This window comes from Schistocerca piceifrons, chromosome 5, assembly GCF_021461385.2.
Source record: "Schistocerca piceifrons isolate TAMUIC-IGC-003096 chromosome 5, iqSchPice1.1, whole genome shotgun sequence".
Taxonomy (NCBI): Eukaryota; Metazoa; Arthropoda; class Insecta; order Orthoptera; family Acrididae; genus Schistocerca; species Schistocerca piceifrons.
The window spans coordinates 5,949,053-5,972,131 of record NC_060142.1 but is presented as its reverse complement, the minus strand read 5'-3'; positions in this window follow the sequence as shown (position 1 = coordinate 5,972,131).

Sequence of the window (23,079 nt, the reverse complement as noted above, 5' to 3'; positions counted from 1 at the left end):
GTAGGCTGTTTAGGTTTTTTATTGGTAACGCCACCTCAATATGAAAATCACTGGCTGTGCTGTGGGCAGTCTGTGTCTGCTTTGCATTGCTGTAATACTCGCCATTGTAGTGTTAGGCAGCTGGCTGTGAACAGCGCGTAGCGTGGCGCAGTTGGAGGTGAGCCGCCAGCAGTGGTGGACGTGGGGAGAGAGATGGCGGAGATTTGTAATTTGTCATGAACTGATATATATATATTATGACTTGTGATGATATTAAGGTAAATACATTGTTTGTTCTCTATTAATATCTTTCATTTGCTAACTATCCCTATCAGTAGTTAGTGCCTTACATAGTTTGAATCTTTTATTTAGCTGGCAGTAGTGGCGCTCGCTGTATTGCAGTAGCTTGAGCAGCGAAGATTTTTGTGAGGTAAGTGATTTGTGAAAGGTATAGTTTAATGTTTGTCAGGGCCATTTTTTAGTAGGGAATTTTGAAAGTCAGATAGCGTTGCGCTAAAAATATTGTGTGTCAGTTTAAGCACAGTCCTATATATAAATTGTTCAAAGGGCATGTTTCACACTTTACTACATCCCTCGCTCCCTCACATGAATAATTAACACAGAAATTGCGTCGCTATGAAATACTATGTGCTCAATGACTTCTCCTCCTAAATCGAGTCACTTTTCAATTGAAACGACAGGATTTAGTTTTGGGATACGAGTATCTCCTTTCCGATGCACCATTCATTCTTTACCTGAACGCTCGCTCCCTCACATTGACGAATTAACACAGAAATTGCGTCGCTATGAAATACTATGTGCTCAATGACTTCTCCTCCTATATCGAGTCACGTTTCAATGGAAACGACAGGATTTAGTTTTGGGATACGCGTATCTCTTTTCCGATGCACTATTCATTCTTTACCTCAACGCTCGCTCCCTCACATTGACGAATTAACACAGAAATTGCGTCGCTCTAAAATACTATGGATTCTATGACTTCTCCTTCTAAATCGTGTAACGTTTCTATGGAAACGACAGGATTGAGTTTTGGGACACGAGGATCTCCATTTCGATGCACTGTTCCCACATTACTACATCCTTCGCTCCCTCACGTGAATAATTAACACTGAAATTGCGTCGCTATGAAATACAATGTGCTCAATGACTTCTCCTCCTAAATCGAGTCACGTTTCAATGGAAACGACAGGATTAATTTTGGGATATGAGTATCTCCTATCCGATGCACTGTTCCCACTTTACTACATCCCTCGCTCTCTCACATGAATAATTAACACAGAAATTGCGTCGCTATGAAATACTATGTGCTCAATGACTTCTCCTCCTAAATCGAGACACGTTTCAATGGAAACGACAGTATTTAGTTTTGGGATACGAGTATCTCTTTTCCGATGCACTATTCATTCTTTACCTCAACGCTTGCTCCCTCACATTGACGAATTAACACAGAAATTGCTCGCTATGAAATACTATTGGTACTATGACTTCTCCTTCTAAATCGTGTAACGTTTCTATGGAAACGACAGTATTGAGTTTAGGGACACGAGTATCTCCTTTCCGATGCACTGTTCCCACTTTACTACATCCCTCGCTCCCTCACATGAATAATTAACACTGAAATTGCGTCGCTATGAAATACTATGTGCTCAATGACTTCTCCTCCTAAATCGAGTCACGTTTCAATGGAAACGACAGGATTTAGTTTTGGGATACGAGTATCTCCTTTCCGATGCACTATTCATTCTTTACCTCTACGCTCGCTCCCTCACATTGACGAATTAACACAGACATTGCGTCGCTATGAAATACTATGGGTTCTATGACTTCTCCTTCTAAATCGTGTAACGTTTCTATGGAAACGACAGGATTGAGTTTTGGGACACGAGTATCTCCTTTCCGATGCACTGTTCCCACTTTACTACATCCCTCGCTCCCTCACATGAATAATTAACACAGAAATTGCGTCGCTATGAAATACTATGTGCTCAATGAGTTCTCCTCCTAAATCGAGTCAAGTTTCAATGGATACGACAGGATTTAGTTTTGGGATACGAGTAACTCCTTTCCGATGCACTGTTCCCACTTTACTACATCCCTCGCTCCCTCACATGAATAATTAACACAGAAATTGCGTCGCTATGAAATACTATGTGCTCAATGACTTCTCCTCCCAAATCGAGTCACGTTTCAATGGAAACGACAGGATTTAGTTTTGGGTTACGAGTAATTCCTTTCCGATGCACTGTTCCCACTTTACTACATCCCTCGCTCCCACACATGAATATTTAACACAGAAATTGCATCGCTATGAAATACTATGTGCTCAATGACTTCTCCTCCTAAATCGAGTCACGTTTCAATTGAAACGACAGGATTTAGTTTTGGGATACGAGTATTTCCTTTCCGATGCACTGTTCATTCTTTACCTCAACGCTCGCTCCCTCACATTGACGAATTAACACAGAAATTGCGTCGCTATGAAATACTATAGGTTCTATGACTTCTCCTTCTAAATCGTGTAACGTTTCTATGGACACGACAGGATTGAGTTTTGGGACACGAGTATCTCCTTTCCGATGCACTGTTCCCACTTTACTACATCCCTCGCTCCCTCACATGAATAATTAACACAGAAATTGCGTCGCTATGAAATACTATATGCTCAATGAGTTCTCCTCCTAAATCGAGTCAAGTTTCAATGGAAACGACAGGATTTAGTTTTGGGATACGAGTATTTCCTTTCCGATGCACCATTCATTCTTTACCTCAACACTCGCTCCCTCACATTGACGAATTAACACAGAAATTGCGTCGCTATGAAATACTATGTGCTCAATGACTTCTCCTTCTAAATCGAGTCACGTTTCAATGGAAACGATAGGATTTAGTTTTGGGATACGTGTATCTCCTTTCCGATGCACTCTTCCCACTTTACTACATTCCTCGCTCCCTCACATGAATAATTAACACAGAAATTGCGTCGCTGTGACATACTATGTGCTCAATGACTTCTCCTCCTAAATCGAGTCACGTTTCAATGGAAACGACAGGATTTAGTTTTGGGATACGAGTATCTCCTTTCCGATGCACTATTCATTCTTTACCTCAACGCTCGCTCCCTCACATTGACGAATTAACACAGAAATTGCGTCGCTATGAAATATTATGGGTTCTATGAGTTCTCCTTCTAAATCGTGTAACGTTTCTACGGAAAGGACAGGATTGAGTTTTGGGACACGAGTATATCCTTTTCGATGCAGTGTTCCCACTTTACTACATCCCTCGCTCCCTCACATGTATAATTAACACAGAAATTGCGTCGCTATGAAATACTATGTGCTCAATGACTTCTCCTCCTAAATCGAGACACGTTTCAATGGAAACGACAGGATTTAGTTTTGGGATACGAGTAACTCCTTTCCGATGCACTATTCATTCTTTACCTCAACGATCGCTCCCTCACATTGACGAATTAACACAGAAATTGCGTCGCTATGAAATACTATGGGTTCTATGACTTCTCCTTCTAAATCGTGTAACGTTTCTATGGAAACGACAGGATTGAGTTTTGGGACACGAGGATCTACTTTTCGATGCACTGTTCCCACTTTACTACATCCCTCGCTCTCTCACATGATTAATTAACCCAGAAATTGCGTCGCTATGAAATACAATGTGCTCAATGACTTCTCCTCCTAAATCGAGTCACGTTTCAATGGAAACGGCAGGATTTAGTTTTGGGATACGAGATCTCCTTTCCGATGCACTCTTCCCTCTTTACTACATCCCTCGCTCCCTCACATGAATAATTAACACAGAAATTGCGTCGCTATGAAATACTATGTGCTCAATGACTTCTCCTCCTAAATCGAGTCACGTTTCAATGGAAACGACAGGATTTAGTTTTGGGGTACGAGTATCTCCTTTCCGACGCACTGTTCCCACTTTACTACATCCCTCGCTCCCTCACATGAATAATTGACACAGAAATTGCGTCGCTATGAAATACTATGTGCTCAATGACTTCTCCTCATAAATCGAGACACGTTTCAATGGAAACGACAGGATTTACTTTTGGGATACGAGTAACTCCTTTCCGATGCACTATTCATTCTTTACCTCAACGCTCGCTCCCTCACATTGACGAATTAACACAGAAATTGCGTCGCTATGAAATACTATGGGTTCAATGACTTCTCCTTCTAAATCGTGTAATGTCTCTATGGAAACGACAGGATTCAGTTTTGGGACACGAGTATCTCCTTTCCGATGCACTGTTCGCACTTTGCTACATCCCTCGCACACTCACATGAATAATTAACACAGAAATTGCGTCGCTGTGAAATACTATGTGCTCAATGACTTCTCCTCCTAAATCGAGTCACGTTTCAATGGAAACGACAGGATTTAGTTTTGGGATACGAGTAACTCCTTTCCGATGCACTATTCATTCTTTACCTGAACGCTCGATCCCTCACATTGACGAATTAACGCAGAAATAGCGTCGCTATGATATACTATGTGCTCAATGACTTCTCCTCCTAAATCGAGTCACGTTTCAATGGAAACGACAGGATTTAGTTTTGGGATACGAGTATCTCCTTTCCGATGCACTGTTCCCACTTTACTACATCCCTCGCTCCCTCACATGAGTAATTAACACAGAAATTGCGTCGCTATGAAATACTATGTGCTCAATGACTTCTCCTCCTAAATCGAGTCACGTTTCAATGGAAACGACAGGATTTAGTTTTGGGATACGAGTATCTCCTTTCCGATGCACTGTTCCCACTTTACTACATCCCTCGCTCCCTCACATGAATAATTAACACAGAAATTGCGTCACTATGAAATACTATGTGCTCAATGACTTCTCCTCCTAAACGAGTCACGTTTCAATGGAAACGAGAGGATTTAGTTTTGGGATACGAGTATCTTCTGTCCGATGCACTATTCATTCTTTACCTCAACGCTCGCTCCCTCACATTCACGAATTAACACAGAAATGGCGTCGCTATGAAATACTATGGGTTCTATGACTTCTCCTTCTAAATCGTGTAACGTTTCTATGGAAACGACAGGATTGAGTTTTGGGACACGAGTATCTCCTTTCCGATGCACTGTTCCCACTTTACTACATCCCTCGCTCCTTCACATGAGTAATAAGCACAGAACTTGCGTCGCTATGAAATACTATGTGCTCAATGACTTCTCCTCCTAAATCGAGTCCCGTTTCAATGGAAACGACACGATTTAGTTTTGGGATACGAGTAACTCCTTTCCGATGCACTATTCTTTCTTTACCTCAACGCTCACTCCCTTACATTGACGAATTAACACAGAAATTGCGTCGCTATGAAATACTATGTGCTCAATGAATTCTCCTCCTAAATCGAGTCACGTTTTAATGGAAACGACAGGATTTAGTTTTGGGATACGAGTATCTCCTTTCCGATGCACGATTCACTCTTTACCTCAACGCTCGCTCTCTCACATTGACAAATTAACACAGAAATTGCGTCGCTATGAAATACTATGTGCTCAATGACCTCTCCTCCTAAATCGAGTCACGTTTCAATGGAAACGAGAGGATTTAGTTTTGGGACACGAGTATCTCCTTTCCGATGCACTGTTCATTCTTTACCTCAACGCTCGCTCCCTCACATTGACGAATTAACACAGAAATTGCGTCGCTATGAAATTCTATGGGTTCTATGACTTCTCCTTCTAAATCGTGTAACGATTTTATGGAAACGACAGGATTTAGTTTTGGGATACGAGTAACTCCTTTCCGATGCACTATTCATTTTTTACCTCAACGCTCGCTCCCTCTCATTGACGAATTAACAACGAAATTGCGTCGCTATGAAATACTATGGGTTCTATGACTTCTCCTTCTAAATCGTGTAACGTCTCTATGGAAACGACAGGATTGAGTTTTGGGACACGAGTATCTCCTTTCCGATGCACTGTTCCCACTTTACTACATCCCTCGCTCCCTCACTTGATTAATTAACACAGTAATTGCGTCGCTATGAAATACTATGTGCTCAACGACTTCTCCTCCTAAATCGAGTCACGTTCAATGGAAACGGCAGGATTTAGTTTTGGGATACGAGTAACTCCATTCCAATGCATTATTCATTCTTTACCTCAACGCTCGCTCCCTCACATTGACGAATTAACGCAGAAATTGCGTCGCTAAGAAATAATATGTGCTCAATGACTTCTCCTCCTAAATCGAGTCGCGTTTCAATGGTAACGACAGAATTTAGTTTTGGGATACGAGTATCTCCTTTCCGATGCACTGTTCCCACTTTACTACATCCCTCGCTCCCTCACATGAGTAATTAACACAGAAACTGCGTCGCTATGAAATACTATGTGCTCAATGATTTCTCCTCCTAAATCGAGTCACGTTTCAATGGAAACGACAGGATTTAGTTTTGGGATACGAGTATCTCCTTTCCGATGCACTATTCATTCTTTACCTCAAAGCTCGCTCCCTCACATTGACGAATTAACACAGAAATTGCGTCGCTATGAAATACTATGGGCTCTATGACTTCTCCTTCTAAATCGTGTAACGTTTCTATGGAAACGACAGGACTGAGTTTTGGGACACGAGTATCTCCTTTCCGATGCACTGTTCCCACTTTACTACATCCCTCGCTCCCTCACATGAATAATTAACACAGAAATTGCGTCGCTATGAAATACTATGTGCTCAATGACTTCTCCTCCTAAATCGAGTCACGTTTCAATGGAAACGACAGGATTTAGTTTTGGGATATGAGTATCTCCTTTCCGAAGCACTATTCATTCTTTACCTCAACGCTCGCTCCCTCACATTGACGAATTAACACAGAAATTTCGTCGCTATGTAATACTATGTGCTCAATGACTTCTCCTCCTAAATCGAGTCACGTTTCAATGGAATCGACAGGATTTAGTTTTGGGATACGAGTATCTCCTTTCCGTTGCACTGTTCCCACTTTACTACATCCCTCGCTCCCTCACATTGACAAATTAACACAGAAATTGCGTCGCTATGAAATACTATGTGCTCAATGACCTCTCCTCCTAAATCGAGTCACGTTTCAATGGAAACGACAGGATTTAGTTTTGGGACACGAGTATCTCCTTTCCGATGCACTGTTCATTCTTTACCATAACGCTCGCTCCCTCACATTGACGAATTAACACAGAAATTGCGTCGCTATGAAATTCTATGGGTTCTATGACTTCTCCTTCTAAATCGTGTAACGTTTCTATGGAAACGACAGGATTTAGTTTTGGGATACGAGTAACTCCTTTCCGATGCACAATTCATTCTTTACCTCAACGCTCGCTCCCTCTCATTGACGAATTAACAACGAAATTGCGTCGCTATGAAATACTATGGGTTCTATGACTTCTCCTTCTAAATCGTGTAACGTCTCTATGGAAACGACAGGATTGAGTTTTGGGACACTAGTATCTCCTTTCCGAGACACTGTTCCCACTTTACTACATCCCTCGCTCCCTCACATGAATAATTAACACAGTAATTGCGTCGATATGAAATACTATGTGCTCAATGACTTCTCCTCCTAAATCGAGTCACGTTTCAATGGAAACGACAGGATTTAGTTTTGGGATACGAGTAACTCCTTTCAGATGCATTATTCATTCCTTACCTGAACGCTCGCTCCCTCACGTTGACGAATTAACGCAGAAATAGCGTCGCTATGAAATACTATGTGCTCAATGACTTATCCTCCTAAATCGAGTCACGTTTCAATGGAAACGACAGGATTTAGTTTTGGGATACGAGTATCTCCTTTCCAATGCACTGTTCCCTCTTTACTACATCCCTCGCTCCCTCACTTGAATAATTAACACAGAAACTGCGTCGCTATGAAATACTATGTGCTCAATGACTTCTCCTCCTAAATCGAGTCACGTTTCAATGGAAACGACAGGATTTAGTTTTGGGATACGAGTATCTCCTTTCGGATGCACTATTCATTCTTTACCTCAACGCTCGCTCCCTCACATTGACGAATTAACACAGAAATTGCGTCGCTATGAAATACTATGGGTTCTATGACTTCTCCTTCTAAATCGTGTAACGTTTCTATGGAAACGACAGGACTGAGTTTTGGGACACGAGTATCTCCTTTCCGATGCACTGTTCCCACTTTACTACATCCCTCGCTCCCTCACATGAATAATTAACACAGAAATAGCGTCGCTATGAAATACTATGTGCTCAATGACTTCTCCTCCTAAATCGAGTCACGTTTCAATGGAAACGACAGGATTTAGTTTTGGGATATGAGTATCTCCTTTCCGAAGCACTATTCATTCTTTACCTCAACGCTCGCTCCCTCACATTGACGAATTAACACAGAAATTGCGTCGCTATGTAATACTATGTGCTCAATGACTTCTAATCCTAAATCGAGTCACGTTTCAATGGAATCGACAGGATTTAGTTTTGGGATACGTGTATCTCCTTTCCGATGCACTGTTCCCACTTTACTACATCCCTCGCTCCCTCACATGAATAATTAACACAGTAATTGCGTCGCTATGAAATACTATGTGCTCAATGACTTCTCCTCCTAAATCGAGTCACGTTTCAATGGAAACGACAGGATTTAGTTTTGGGATACGAGTAACTCCTTTCAGATGCATTATTCATTCCTTACCTGAACGCTCGCTCCCTCACATTGACGAATTAAAGCAGAAATAGCGTCGCTATGAAATACTATGTGCTCAATGACTTCTCCTCCTAAATCGAGTCACGTTTCAATGGAAACTACAGGATTTAGTTTTGGGATACGAGTATCTCCTTTCCAATGCACTGTTCCCTCTTTACTACATCCCTCGCTCCCTCACTTGAATAATTAACACAGAAACTGCGTCGCTATGAAATACTATGTGCTCAATGACTTCTCCTCCTAAATCGAGTCACGTTTCAATGGAAACGACAGGATTTAGTTTTGGGATACGTGTAACTCCTTTCCAATGCACTGTTCCCACTTGTAAGTAGGCTGTTTATGTTTTCTCTATGGAAGTAGGCTGTTTAGGTTTTTTATTGGTAACGCCACCTCAATATGAAAATCACTGGCTGTGCTGTATGCAGTCTGTGTCTGCTTTGCATTGCTGTAATACTCGCCATTGTAGTGTTAGGCAGCTGGCTGTGAACAGCGCGTAGCGTGGCGCAGTTGGAGGTGAGCCGCCAGCAGTGGTGGACGTGGGGAGAGAGATGGCGGAGATTTGTAATTTGTCATGAACTGATATATATATATTATGACTTGTGATGATATTAAGGTAAATACATTGTTTGTTCTCTATTAATATCTTTCATTTGCTAACTATCCCTATCAGTATTTAGTGCCTTCCATAGTTTGAATCTTTTATTTAGCTGGCAGTAGTGGCGCTCGCTGTATTGCAGTAGCTTGAGCAGCGAAGATTTTTGTGAGGTAAGTGATTTGTGAAAGGTATAGTTTAATGTTTGTCAGGGCCATTCTTTAGTAGGGAATTTTGAAAGTCAGATAGCGTTGCGCTAAAAATATTGTGTGTCAGTTTAAGCACAGTCCTATATATAAATTGTTCAAAGGGGATGTTTCACACTTTTCTACATCCCTCGCTCCCTCACATGAATAATTAACACAGAAATTGCGTCGCTATGAAATACTATGTGCTCAATGACTTCTCCTCCTAAATCGAGTCACTTTTCAATTGAAACGACAGGATTTAGTTTTGGGATACGAGTATCTCCTTTCCGATGCACCATTCATTCTTTACCTGAACGCTCGCTCCCTCACATTGACGAATTAACACAGAAATTGCGTCGCTATGAAATACTATGTGCTCAATGACTTCTCCTCCTATATCGAGTCACGTTTCAATGGAAACGACAGGATTTAGTTTTGGGATACGCGTATCTCCTTTCCGATTCACTGTTCCCACTTTACTACATCCCTCGCTCCCTCACATGAATAATTAACACAGAAATTGCGTCGCTATGAAATACTATGTGCTCAATGACTTCTCCTCCTAAATCGAGTCACGTTTCAATGGAAACGACAGGATTTAGTTTTGGGATACGAGTAACTCCTTTCCGATGCACTATTCATTCTTTACCTCAACGCACGCTCCCTCACATTGTCGAATTAACACAGAAATTGCGTCGCTCTAAAATACTATGGATTCTATGACTTCTCCTTCTAAATCGTGTAACGTTTCTATGGAAACGACAGGATTGAGTTTTGGGACACGAGGATCTCCATTTCGATGCACTATTCCCACATTACTACATCCTTCGCTCCCTCACATGAATAATTAACACAGAAATTGCGTCGCTATGAAATACAATGTGCTCAATGACTTCTCCTCCTAAATCGAGTCACGTTTCAATGGAAACGACAGGATTAATTTTGGGATATGAGTATCTCCTATCCGATGCACTGTTCCCAATTTACTACATCCCTCGCTCTCTCACATGAATAATTAACACAGAAATTGCGTCGCTATGAAATACTATGTGCTCAATGACTTCTCCTCCTAAATCGAGACACGTTTCAATGGAAACGACAGTATTTAGTTTTGGGATACGAGAATCTCTTTTCCGATGCACTATTTATTCTTTACCTCAACGCTCGCTCCCTCACATTGAGGAATTAACACAGAAATTGCGTCGCTATGAAATACTATGGGTACTATGACTTCTCCTTCTAAATCGTGTAACGTTTCTATGGAAACGACAGTATTGAGTTTAGGGACACGAGTATCTCCTTTCCGATGCACTGTTCCCACTTTACTACATCCCTCGCTCCCTCACATGAATAATTAACACAGAAATTGCGTCGCTATGAAATACTATGTGCTCAATGACTTCTCCTCCTAAATCGAGTCACGTTTCAATGGAAACGACAGGATTTAGTTTTGGGATACGAGTATCTCCTTTCCGATGCACTATTCATTCTTTACCTCAACGCTCGCTCCCTCACATTGACGAATTAACACAGACATTGCGTCGCTATGAAATACTATGGGTTCTATGACTTCTCCTTCTAAATCGTGTAACGTTTCTATGGAAACGACAGGATTGAGTTTTGGGACACGAGTATCTCCTTCCCGATGCACTGTTCCCACTTTACTACATCCCTCGCTCCCTCACATGAATAATTAACACAGAAATTGCGTCGCTATGAAATACTATGTGCTCAATGAGTTCTCCTCCTAAATCGAGTCAAGTTTCAATGGAAACGACAGGATTTAGTTTTGGGATACGAGTAACTCCTTTCCGATGCACTGTTCCCACTTTACTACATCCCTCGCTCCCTCACATGAATAATTAACACAGAAATTGCGTCGCTATGAAATACTATGTGCTCAATGACTTCTCCTCCCAAATCGAGTCACGTTTCAATGGAAACGACAGGATTTAGTTTTGGGTTACGAGTAATTCCTTTCCGATGCACTGTTCCCACTTTACTACATCCCTCGCTCCCACACATGAATATTTAACACAGAAATTGCATCGCTATGAAATACTATGTGCTCAATGACTTCTCCTCCTAAATCGAGTCACGTTTCAATTGAAACGACAGGATTTAGTTTTGGGATACGAGTATCTCCTTTCCGATGCACCATTCATTCTTTACCTCAACGCTCGCTCCCTCACATTGACGAATTAACACAGAAATTGCGTTGCTATGAAATACTATAGGTTCTATGACTTCTCCTTCTAAATCGTGTAACGTTTCTATGGAAACGACAGGATTGAGTTTTGGGACACGAGTATCTTCTTTCCGATGCACTGTTCCCACTTTACTACATCCCTCGCTCCCTCACATGAATAATTAACACAGAAATTGCGTCGCTATGAAATACTATATGCTCAATGAGTTCTCCTCCTAAATCGAGTCAAGTTTCAATGGAAACGTCAGGATTTAGTTTTGGGATACGAGTATCTCCTTTCCGATGCACTGTTCCCACTTTACTACATCCCTCGCTCCCTCACATGAATAATGAACACAGTAATTGCGTCGCTATGAAATACTATCTGCTCAATGACTTCTCCTCCTAAATCGAGTCACGTTTCAATGGAAACGACAGGATTTACTTTTGGGATACGAGTAACTCCTTTCCGATGCACTATTCATTCTTTACCTCAGCGCTCGCTCCCTCACATTGACGAATTAACACAGAAATTGCGTCGCTATAAAATACTATGTGCTCAATGACTTCTCCTCCTAAATCGAGTCACGTTTCAATTGAAACGACAGGATTTAGTTTTGGGATACGAGTATTTCCTTTCCGATGCACCATTCATTCTTTACCTCAAAGCTCGCTCCCTCACATTGACGAATTAACACAGAAATTGCGTCGCTATGAAATACTATGTGCTCAATGATTTCTCCTTTTAAATCGAGTCACGTTTCAATGGAAACGACAGGATTTAGTTTTGGGATACGTGTATCTCCTTTCCGATGCACTCTTCCCACTTTACTACATCCCTCGCTCCCTCACATGAATAATTAACACAGAAATTGCGTCGCTGTGACATACTATGTGCTCAATGACTTCTCCTCCTAAATCGAGTCACGTTTCAATGGAAACGACAGGATTTAGTTTTGGGATACGAGTATCTCCTTTCCGATGCACTATTCATTCTTTACCTCAACGCTCGCTCCCTCACATTGACGAAATAACACAGAAATTGCGTCGCTATGAAATACTATGGGTTCTATGACTTCTCCTTCTAAATCGTGTAACGTTTCTATGGAAACGACAGGATTGAGTTTTGGGACACGAGGATCTACTTTTCGATGCACTGTTCCCACTTTTCTACATCCCTCGCTCTCTCACATGATTAATTAACCCAGAAATTGCGTCGCTATGAAATACAATGTGCTCAATGACTTCTCCTCCTAAATCGAGTCACGTTTCAATGGAAACGGCAGGATTTAGTTTTGGGATACGAGATATCCTTTCCGATGCACTCTTCCCTCTTTACTACATCCCTCGCTCCCTCACATGAATAATTAACACAGAAATTGCGTCGCTATGAAATACTATGTGCTCAATGACTTCTCCTCCTAAATCGAGTCACGTTTCAATGGAAACGACAGGATTTAGTTTTGGGGTACGAGTATCTCCTTTCCGACGCACTGTTCCCACTTTACTACATCCCTCGCTCCCTCACATGAATAATTAACACAGAAATTGCGTCGCTATGAAATACTATGTGCTCAATGACTTCTCCTCCTAAATCGAGACACGTTTCAATGGAAACGACAGGATTTACTTTTGGGATACGAGAAACTCCTTTCCGATGCACTATTCATTCTTTACCTCACCGCTCGCTCCCTCACATTGACGAATTAACACAGAAATTGCGTCGCTATGAAATACTATGGGTTCTATGACTTCTCCTTCTAAATCGTGTAACGTTTCTACGGAAAGGACAGGATTGAGTTTTGGGACACGAGTATATCCTTTCCGATGCAGTGTTCCCACTTTACTACATCCCTCGCTCCCTCACATGTATAATTAACACAGAAATTGCGTCGCTATGAAATACTATGTGCTCAATGACTTCTCCTCCTAAATCGAGACACGTTTCAATGGAAACGACAGGATTTAGTTTTGGGATACGAGTATCTCCTTTCCGATGCACTATTCATTCTTTACCTCAACGCTCGCTCCCTCACATTGACGAAATAACACAGAAATTGCGTCGCTATGAAATACTATGGGTTCTATGACTTCTCCTTCTAAATCGTGTAACGTTTCTATGGAAACGACAGGATTGAGTTTTGGGACACGAGGATCTACTTTTCGATGCACTGTTCCCACTTTACTACATCCCTCGCTCTCTCACATGATTAATTAACCCAGAAATTGCGTCGCTATGAAATACAATGTGCTCAATGACTTCTCCTCCTAAATCGAGTCACGTTTCAATGGAAACGGCAGGATTTAGTTTTGGGATACGAGATATCCTTTCCGATGCACTCTTCCCTCTTTACTACATCCCTCGCTCCCTCACATGAATAATTAACACAGAAATTGCGTCGCTATGAAATACTATGTGCTCAATGACTTCTCCTCCTAAATCGAGTCACGTTTCAATGGAAACGACAGGATTTAGTTTTGGGGTACGAGTATCTCCTTTCCGACGCACTGTTCCCACTTTACTACATCCCTCGCTCCCTCACATGAATAATTAACACAGAAATTGCGTCGCTATGAAATACTATGTGCTCAATGACTTCTCCTCCTAAATCGAGACACGTTTCAATGGAAACGACAGGATTTACTTTTGGGATACGAGTAACTCCTTTCCGATGCACTATTCATTCTTTACCTCAACGCTCGCTCCCTCACATTGACGAATTAACACAGAAATTGCGTCGCTATGAAATACTATGGGTTCTATGACTTCTCCTTCTAAATCGTGAAACGTTTCTATGGAAACGACAGTATTGAGATTTGGGACACGAATATCTCCTTTCCGATGCACTGTTCCCACTTTACTACATCCCTCGCTCCCTCTCATGAATAATTAACACAGAAATTGCATCGCTATGAAATACTATGTGCTCAATGACTTCTCCTCCTAAATCGATTCACGTTTCAATGGAAACGACAGGATTTAGTTTTGGGATACGAGTATCTCCTTTCCGATGCACTGTTCCCACTTTACTACATCCCTCGCTCTCTCACATGAATAATTAACACAGAAATTGCGTCGCTATGAAATACTATGTGCTCAATGACTTCTCCTCCTAAATCGAGACACGTTTCAATGGAAACGACAGTATTTAGTTTTGGGATACGAGTATCTCCTTTCCGATGCACTATTCATTCTTTACCTCAAGCTCGCTCCCTCACATTGACGAATTAACACAGAAATTGCGTCGCTAAGAAATACTATGGGTTCTATGACTTCTCCTTCTAAATCGTGTAAAGTTTCTATGGAACCGACAGTATTGAGTTTTGGGACACGAGTATCTCCTTTCCGATGCACTGTTCCCACTTTACTACATCCCTCGCTCCCTCTCATGAATAATTAACACAGAAATTGCGTCGCTATGAAATACTATGTGCTCAATGACTTCTCCTCATAAATAGAGACACGTTTCAATGGAAACGACAGGATTTAGTTTTGGGATTCAAGTAACTCCTTTCCGATGCACTATTCATTCTTTACCTCAACGCTCGCTCCCTCACAATGACGAATTAACACAGAAATTGCGTCGCTATGAAATACTATGGGTTCTATGACTTCTCCTTCTAAATCTGTAACGTTTCTGTGGAAACGACATGATTTAGTTTTGGGACACGAGGATCTCCTTTCAGATGCACTGTTCCCACTTTACTACATCCCTCGCTCCCTCACATGAATAATTAACACAGAAATTGCGTCGCTATGAAATACAATGTGCTCAATGACTTCTCCTCCTAAATCGAGTTACGTTTCAATGGAAACGACAGGATTTAGTTTTGGGATACGAGGATCTCCTTTCCGATGCACTGTTCCCACTTTACTGCATCCCTCGCTCCCTCACATGAATAATTAACACAGAAATTGCGTCGCTATGAAATACTATGTGCTCAATGACTTCTCCTCCTAAATCGAGTCACGTTTCAATGGAAACGACAGGATTTAGTTTTGTGATACGATTATCTCCTTTCCGATGCACTATTCATTCTTTACCTTAACGCTCGCTCCCTCACATTGACGAATTAACACACAAATTGCGTCGCTATGAAATACTATGGGTTCTATGACTTCTCCTTCTAAATCGTGTAACGTTTCTATGGAAACGACAGGATTGAGTTTTGGGACACGAGTATCTCCTTTCCGATGCACTGTTCCCAATTTACTACATCCCTCGCTCGCTCACATGAATAATTAACACAGAAATTGCGTCGCTATGAAATACTATGTGCTCAATGAGTTCTCCTCCTAAATCGAGTCAAGTTTCAATGGAAACGACAGGATTTAGTTTTGGGATACGAGTATCTCCTTTCCGTTGCACTGTTCCCACTTTACTACATCCCTCGCTCCCTCACATGAGTAATTAAAACAGAAATTGCGTCGCTATGAAATACTATGTGCTCAATGACTTCTCCTCCTAAATCGAGTCACGTTTCAATTGAAACGACAGGATTTAGTTTTGTGATACGAGTATCTCCTTTCCGATGCACTGTTCCCACTTTACTACATCCCTCGCTCCCTCACATGAATAATTAACACAGAAATTGCGTCGCTATGAAATACTATGTGCTCAATGACTTCTCCTCCTAAATCGAGTCACGTTTCAATGGAAACGACAGGATTTAGTTTTGGGATACGAGTATCTCCTTTCCGATGCACTGTTCCCACTTTACTACTTCCCTCGCTCCCTCACATGAATAATTAACACAGAAATTGCGTCGCTATGAAATACTATGTGCTCAATGACTTCTCCTCCTAAATCGAGTCACGTTTCAATGGAAAAGACACGATTTAGTTTTGGGATACGAGTATCTCCTTTCCGATGCACTATTCATTCTTCACCTCAACGCACGCTCCCTCACATTGACGAATTAACACAAAAAATTCGTCGCTATGTAATACTATGTGCTCAATGATTTCTCCTCCTAAATCGAGTCACGTTTCAATGGAAACGACAGGATTTATTTTTGGGATACGAGTATCTCCTTTCCGATGCACTGTTCCCACTTTACTACATCCCTCGCTCCCTTACATGAATAATTAACACAGAAATTGCGTCGCTATGAAATACTATGTGCTCAATGACTTATCCTCCTAAATCGAGTAACGTTTCAATGGAAACGACAGGATTTAGTTTTGGGATACGAATATCTCCTTTCCGATGCACTGTTCCCACTTTACTACATCCCTCGCTCCCTCACATGAATAATTAACACAGAAATTGCGTCGCTATGAAATACTATGTGCTCAATGAGTTCTCCTCCTAAATCGAGTCAAGTTTCCACGGAAACGACAGGATTTAGTTTTGGGATACGAGTATCTCCTTTCCGATGCACTGTTCCCACTTTACTACATCCCTCGCTCTCTCACATGAATAATTAACACAGAAATTGCGTCGCTAAGAAATACTATGTGCTCAACGACTTCTCCTCCTAAATCGAGTCACGTTTCAATGGAAACGACAGGATTTAGTTTTGGGATACGAGTAACTCCTTTCCAATGCACTGTTCCCACTTTACTACATCCCTCGCTCCCTCACATGAATAATTAACACAGAAATTGCGTCGCTATGAAATACTATGTGCTCAATGACTTCTCCTCCTAAATCGAGTCACGTTTCAATTGAAACGACAGGATTTAGTTTTGGGATACGAGTATCTCCTTTCCGATGCACCATTCATTCTATACCTCAACGGTCGCTCCCTCACATTGACGAATTAACACAGAAATTGCGTCGCTATGAAATACTATGTGCTCAATGACTTCTCCTCCTAAATCGAGTCACGTTCAATGGAAACGACAGGATTTAGTTTTGGGATAGGTGTATCTCCTTACCGATGCACTGTTCCCACTTTACTACATCCCTCGCTCCCTCACATGAATAATTAACACAGAAATTGCGTCGCTATGACATACTATGTGCTCAATGACTTCTCCTCCTAAATCGAGTCACGTTTCAATGGAAACGACAGGATTTAGTTTTGGGATACGAGTAACTCCTTTCCGATGCACTATTCATTCTTTACCTCAACGCTCGCTCCCTCACATTGACGAATTAACACAGAAATTGCGTCGCTATGAAATATTATGGGTTCTATGACTTCTCCTTCTAAATCGTGTAACGTTTCTATGGAATCGACAGGATTGAGTTTTGGGTCACGAGGATCTACTTTTCGATGCACTGTTCCCACTTTACTACATCCCTCGCTCTCTCACATGAATAATTAACACAGAAATTGCGTCGCTATGAAATACAATGTGCTCAGTGACTTCTCCTCCTAAATCGAGTCACGTTTCAATGGAAACGGCAGGATTTAGTTTTGGGATACGAGTATCTCCTTTCCGATGCACTCTTCCCTCTTTACTACATCCCTCGCTCCCTCACATGAATAACTAACACAGAAATTGCGTCGCTATGAAATACTATGTGCTCAATGAATTCTCCTCCTAAATCGAGTCACGTTTCAATGGAAACGACAGGATCTAGTTTTGGGATACGAGTATCTCCTTTCCGATGCACTGTTCCCACTTTACTACATCCCTCGCTCCCTCACATGAATAATTAACACAGATATTGCGCCGCTATGGAATACTATGTGCTCAATGACTTCTCCTCCTAAATCGAGACACGTTTCAATGGAAACGACAGGATTTAATTTTGGGATACGAGTATCTCCTTTCCGATGCACTATTCATTCTTTACCTCAACGCTCGCTCCCTCACATTGACGAATTAACAGAGAAATTGCGTCGCTATGAAATACTGTGGGTTCTATGACTTCTCTTTCTAAATCGTGTAACGTTTCTATGGAAACGACAGGATTGAGTTTTGGGACACGAGTATCTCCTTTCCGATGCACTGTTCCCACTTTACTTTAATAATGAATAATTAACACCGAAATAGCATCGCTATGAAATACTATGTGCTCAATGACTTCTTCTCCTAAATCGTGTCACGTTTCAATGGAAACGACAGGATTTAGTTTTGGGATACGAGTAACTCCTTTCCGATGCACTATTCATTCTTTACCTCAACGCTCGCTCCCTCACATTGACGAATTAACTCAGAAATTGCGTCGCTATGAAATACTATGTGCTCAATGACTTCTCCTCCTAAATCGAGTCACGTTTCAATGGAAACGACAGGATTTAGTTTTGGGATACGAGTATCTTCTTTCCGATGCACTGTTCCCACTTTACTACATCCCTCGCTCCCTCACATGAGTAATTAACACAGAAATTGCGTCGCTATGAAATACTATGTGCTCAATGACTTCTGCTCCTAAATCGAGTCACGTTTCAATGGAAACGACAGTATTTAGTTTTGGGATACGAGTATCTCCTTTCCGATCCACTATTCATTCTTTACCTCAAGCTCGCTCCCTCACATTGACGAATTAACACAGAAATTGCGTCGCTATGAAATACTATGGGTTCTATGACTTCTCCTTCTAAATCGTGTAACGTTTCTATGGAAACGACAGTATTGAGTTTTGGGACACGAGTATCTCCTTTCCGATGCACTGTTCCCACTTTACTACATCCCTCGCTCCCTCTCATGAATAATTAACACAGAAATTGCGTCGCTATGAAATACTATGTGCTCAATGACTTCTCCTCCTAAATCTAGTCACGTTTCAATGGAAACGACAGGATTTAGTTTTGGGATACGTGTAACTCCTTTCCGATGCACTATTCATTCTTTACCTCAACGCTCGCTCCCTCACATTGACGAATTAATACAGAAATTGCCTCGCTATGAAATACTATGGGTTCTATGACTTCTCCTTCTAAATCGTGTAACGTTTCTACGGAAACGACAGGATTGAGTTTTGGGACACGAGTATCTCCTTTCCGATGCAGTGTTCCCACTTTACTACATCCCTCGCTCCCTCACATGAATAATTAACACAGAAATTGCGTCGCTATGAAATACTATGTGCTCAATGACTTCTCCTCCTAAATCGAGACACGTTTCAATGGAAACGACAGGATTTAGTTTTGGGATACGAGTATCTCCTTTCCGATGCACTGTTCCCACTTTACTACTTCCCTCGCTCCCTCACATGAATAATTAACACAGAAATTGCGTCGCTATGAAATACTATGTGCTCAATGACTTCTCCTCCTAAATCGAGTCACGTTTCAATGGAAAAGACACGATTTAGTTTTGGGATACGAGTATCTCCTTTCCGATGCACTATTCATTCTTCACCTCAACGCACGCTCCCTCACATTGACGAATTAACACAAAAAATTCGTCGCTATGTAATACTATGTGCTCAATGATTTCTCCTCCTAAATCGAGTCACGTTTCAATGGAAACGACAGGATTTATTTTTGGGATACGAGTATCTCCTTTCCGATGCACTGTTCCCACTTTACTACATCCCTCGCTCCCTTACATGAATAATTAACACAGAAATTGCGTCGCTATGAAATACTATGTGCTCAATGACTTATCCTCCTAAATCGAGTCACGTTTCAATGGAAACGACAGGATTTAGTTTTGGGATACGAATATCTCCTTTCCGATGCACTGTTCCCACTTTACTACATCCCTCGCTCCCTCACATGAATAATTAACACAGAAATTGCGTCGCTATGAAATACTATGTGCTCAATGAGTTCTCCTCCTAAATCGAGTCAAGTTTCCACGGAAACGACAGGATTTAGTTTTGGGATACGAGTAACTCCTTTCCAATGCACTGTTCCCACTTTACTACATCCCTCGCTCCCTCACATGAATAATTAACACAGAAATTGCGTCGCTATGAAATACTATGTGCTCAATGACTTCTCCTCCTAAATCGAGTCACGTTTCAATTGAAACGACAGGATTTAGTTTTGGGATACGAGTATCTCCTTTCCGATGCACCATTCATTCTATACCTCAACGGTCGCTCCCTCACATTGACGAATTAACACAGAAATTGCGTCGCTATGAAATACTATGTGCTCAATGACTTCTCCTCCTAAATCGAGTCACGTTCAATGGAAACGACAGGATTTAGTTTTGGGATAGGTGTATCTCCTTACCGATGCACTGTTCCCACTTTACTACATCCCTCGCTCCCTCACATGAATAATTAACACAGAAATTGCGTCGCTATGACATACTATGTGCTCAATGACTTCTCCTCCTAAATCGAGTCACGTTTCAATGGAAACGACAGGATTTAGTTTTGGGATACGAGTAACTCCTTTCCGATGCACTATTCATTCTTTACCTCAACGCTCGCTCCCTCACATTGACGAATTAACACAGAAATTGCGTCGCTATGAAATATTATGGGTTCTATGACTTCTCCTTCTAAATCGTGTAACGTTTCTACGGAAAGGACCGGATTGAGTTTTGGGACACGAGTATCTCCTTTCCGATGCAGTGTTCCCACTTTACTACATCCCTCGCTCCCTCACATGTATAATTAACACAGAAATTGCGTCGCTATGAAATACTATGTGCTCAATGACTTCTCCTCCTAAATCGAGACACGTTTCAATGGAAACGACAGGATTTAGTTTTGGGATACGAGTAACTCCTTTCCGATGCACTATTCATTCTTTACCTCAACGCTCGCTCCCTCACATTGACGAATTAACAAAGAAATTGCGTCGCTATGAAATATTATGGGTTCTATGACTTCTCCTTCTAAATCGTGTAACGTTTCTATGGAAACGACAGGATTGAGTTTTGGGACACGAGGATCTACTTTTCGATGCACTGTTCCCACTTTACTACATCCCTCGCTCTCTCACATGAATAATTAACACAGAAATTGCGTCGCTATGAAATACAATGTGCTCAGTGACTTCTCCTCCTAAATCGAGTCACGTTTCAATGGAAACGGCAGGATTTAGTTTTGGGATACGAGTATCTCCTTTCCGATGCACTCTTCCCTCTTTACTACATCCCTCGCTCCCTCACATGAATAACTAACACAGAAATTGCGTCGCTATGAAATACTATGTGCTCAATGAATTCTCCTCCTAAATCGAGTCACGTTTCAATGGAAACGACAGGATCTAGTTTTGGGATACGAGTATCTCCTTTCCGATGCACTGTTCCCACTTTACTACATCCCTCGCTCCCTCACATGAATAATTAACACAGATATTGCGCCGCTATGGAATACTATGTGCTCAATGACTTCTCCTCCTAAATCGAGACACGTTTCAATGGAAACGACAGGATTTAATTTTGGGATACGAGTATCTCCTTTCCGATGCACTATTCATTCTTTACCTCAACGCTCGCTCCCTCACATTGACGAATTAACAGAGAAATTGCGTCGCTATGAAATACTGTGGGTTCTATGACTTCTCTTTCTAAATCGTGTAACGTTTCTATGGAAACGACAGGATTGAGTTTTGGGACACGAGTATCTCCTTTCCGATGCACTGTTCCCACTTTACTTTAATAATGAATAATTAACACCGAAATAGCATCGCTATGAAATACTATGTGCTCAATGACTTCTTCTCCTAAATCGTGTCACGTTTCAATGGAAACGACAGGATTTAGTTTTGGGATACGAGTAACTCCTTTCCGATGCACTATTCATTCTTTACCTCAACGCTCGCTCCCTCACATTGACGAATTAACACAGAAATTGCGTCGCTATGAAATACTATGTGCTCAATGACTTCTCCTCCTAAATCGAGTCACGTTTCAATGGAAACGACAGGATTTAGTTTTGGGATACGAGTATCTTCTTTCCGATGCACTGTTCCCACTTTACTACATCCCTCGCTCCCTCACATGAGTAATTAACACAGAAATTGCGTCGCTATGAAATACTATGTGCTCAATGACTTCTGCTCCTAAATCGAGTCACGTTTCAATGGAAACGACAGTATTTAGTTTTGGGATACGAGTATCTCCTTTCCGATGCACTATTCATTCTTTACCTCAAGCTCGCTCCCTCACATTGACGAATTAACACAGAAATTGCGTCGCTATGAAATACTATGGGTTCTATGACTTCTCCTTCTAAATCGTGTAACGTTTCTATGGAAACGACAGTATTGAGTTTTGGGACACGAGTATCTCCTTTCCGATGCACTGTTCCCACTTTACTACATCCCTCGCTCCCTCTCATGAATAATTAACACAGAAATTGCGTCGCTATGAAATACTATGTGCTCAATGACTTCTCCTCCTAAATCGAGTCACGTTTCAATGGAAACGACAGGATTTAGTTTTGGGATACGAGTAACTCCTTTCCGATGCACTATTCATTCTTTACCTCAACGCTCGCTCCCTCACATTGACGAATTAATACAGAAATTGCCTCGCTATGAAATACTATGGGTTCTATGACTTCTCCTTCTAAATCGTGTAACGTTTCTACG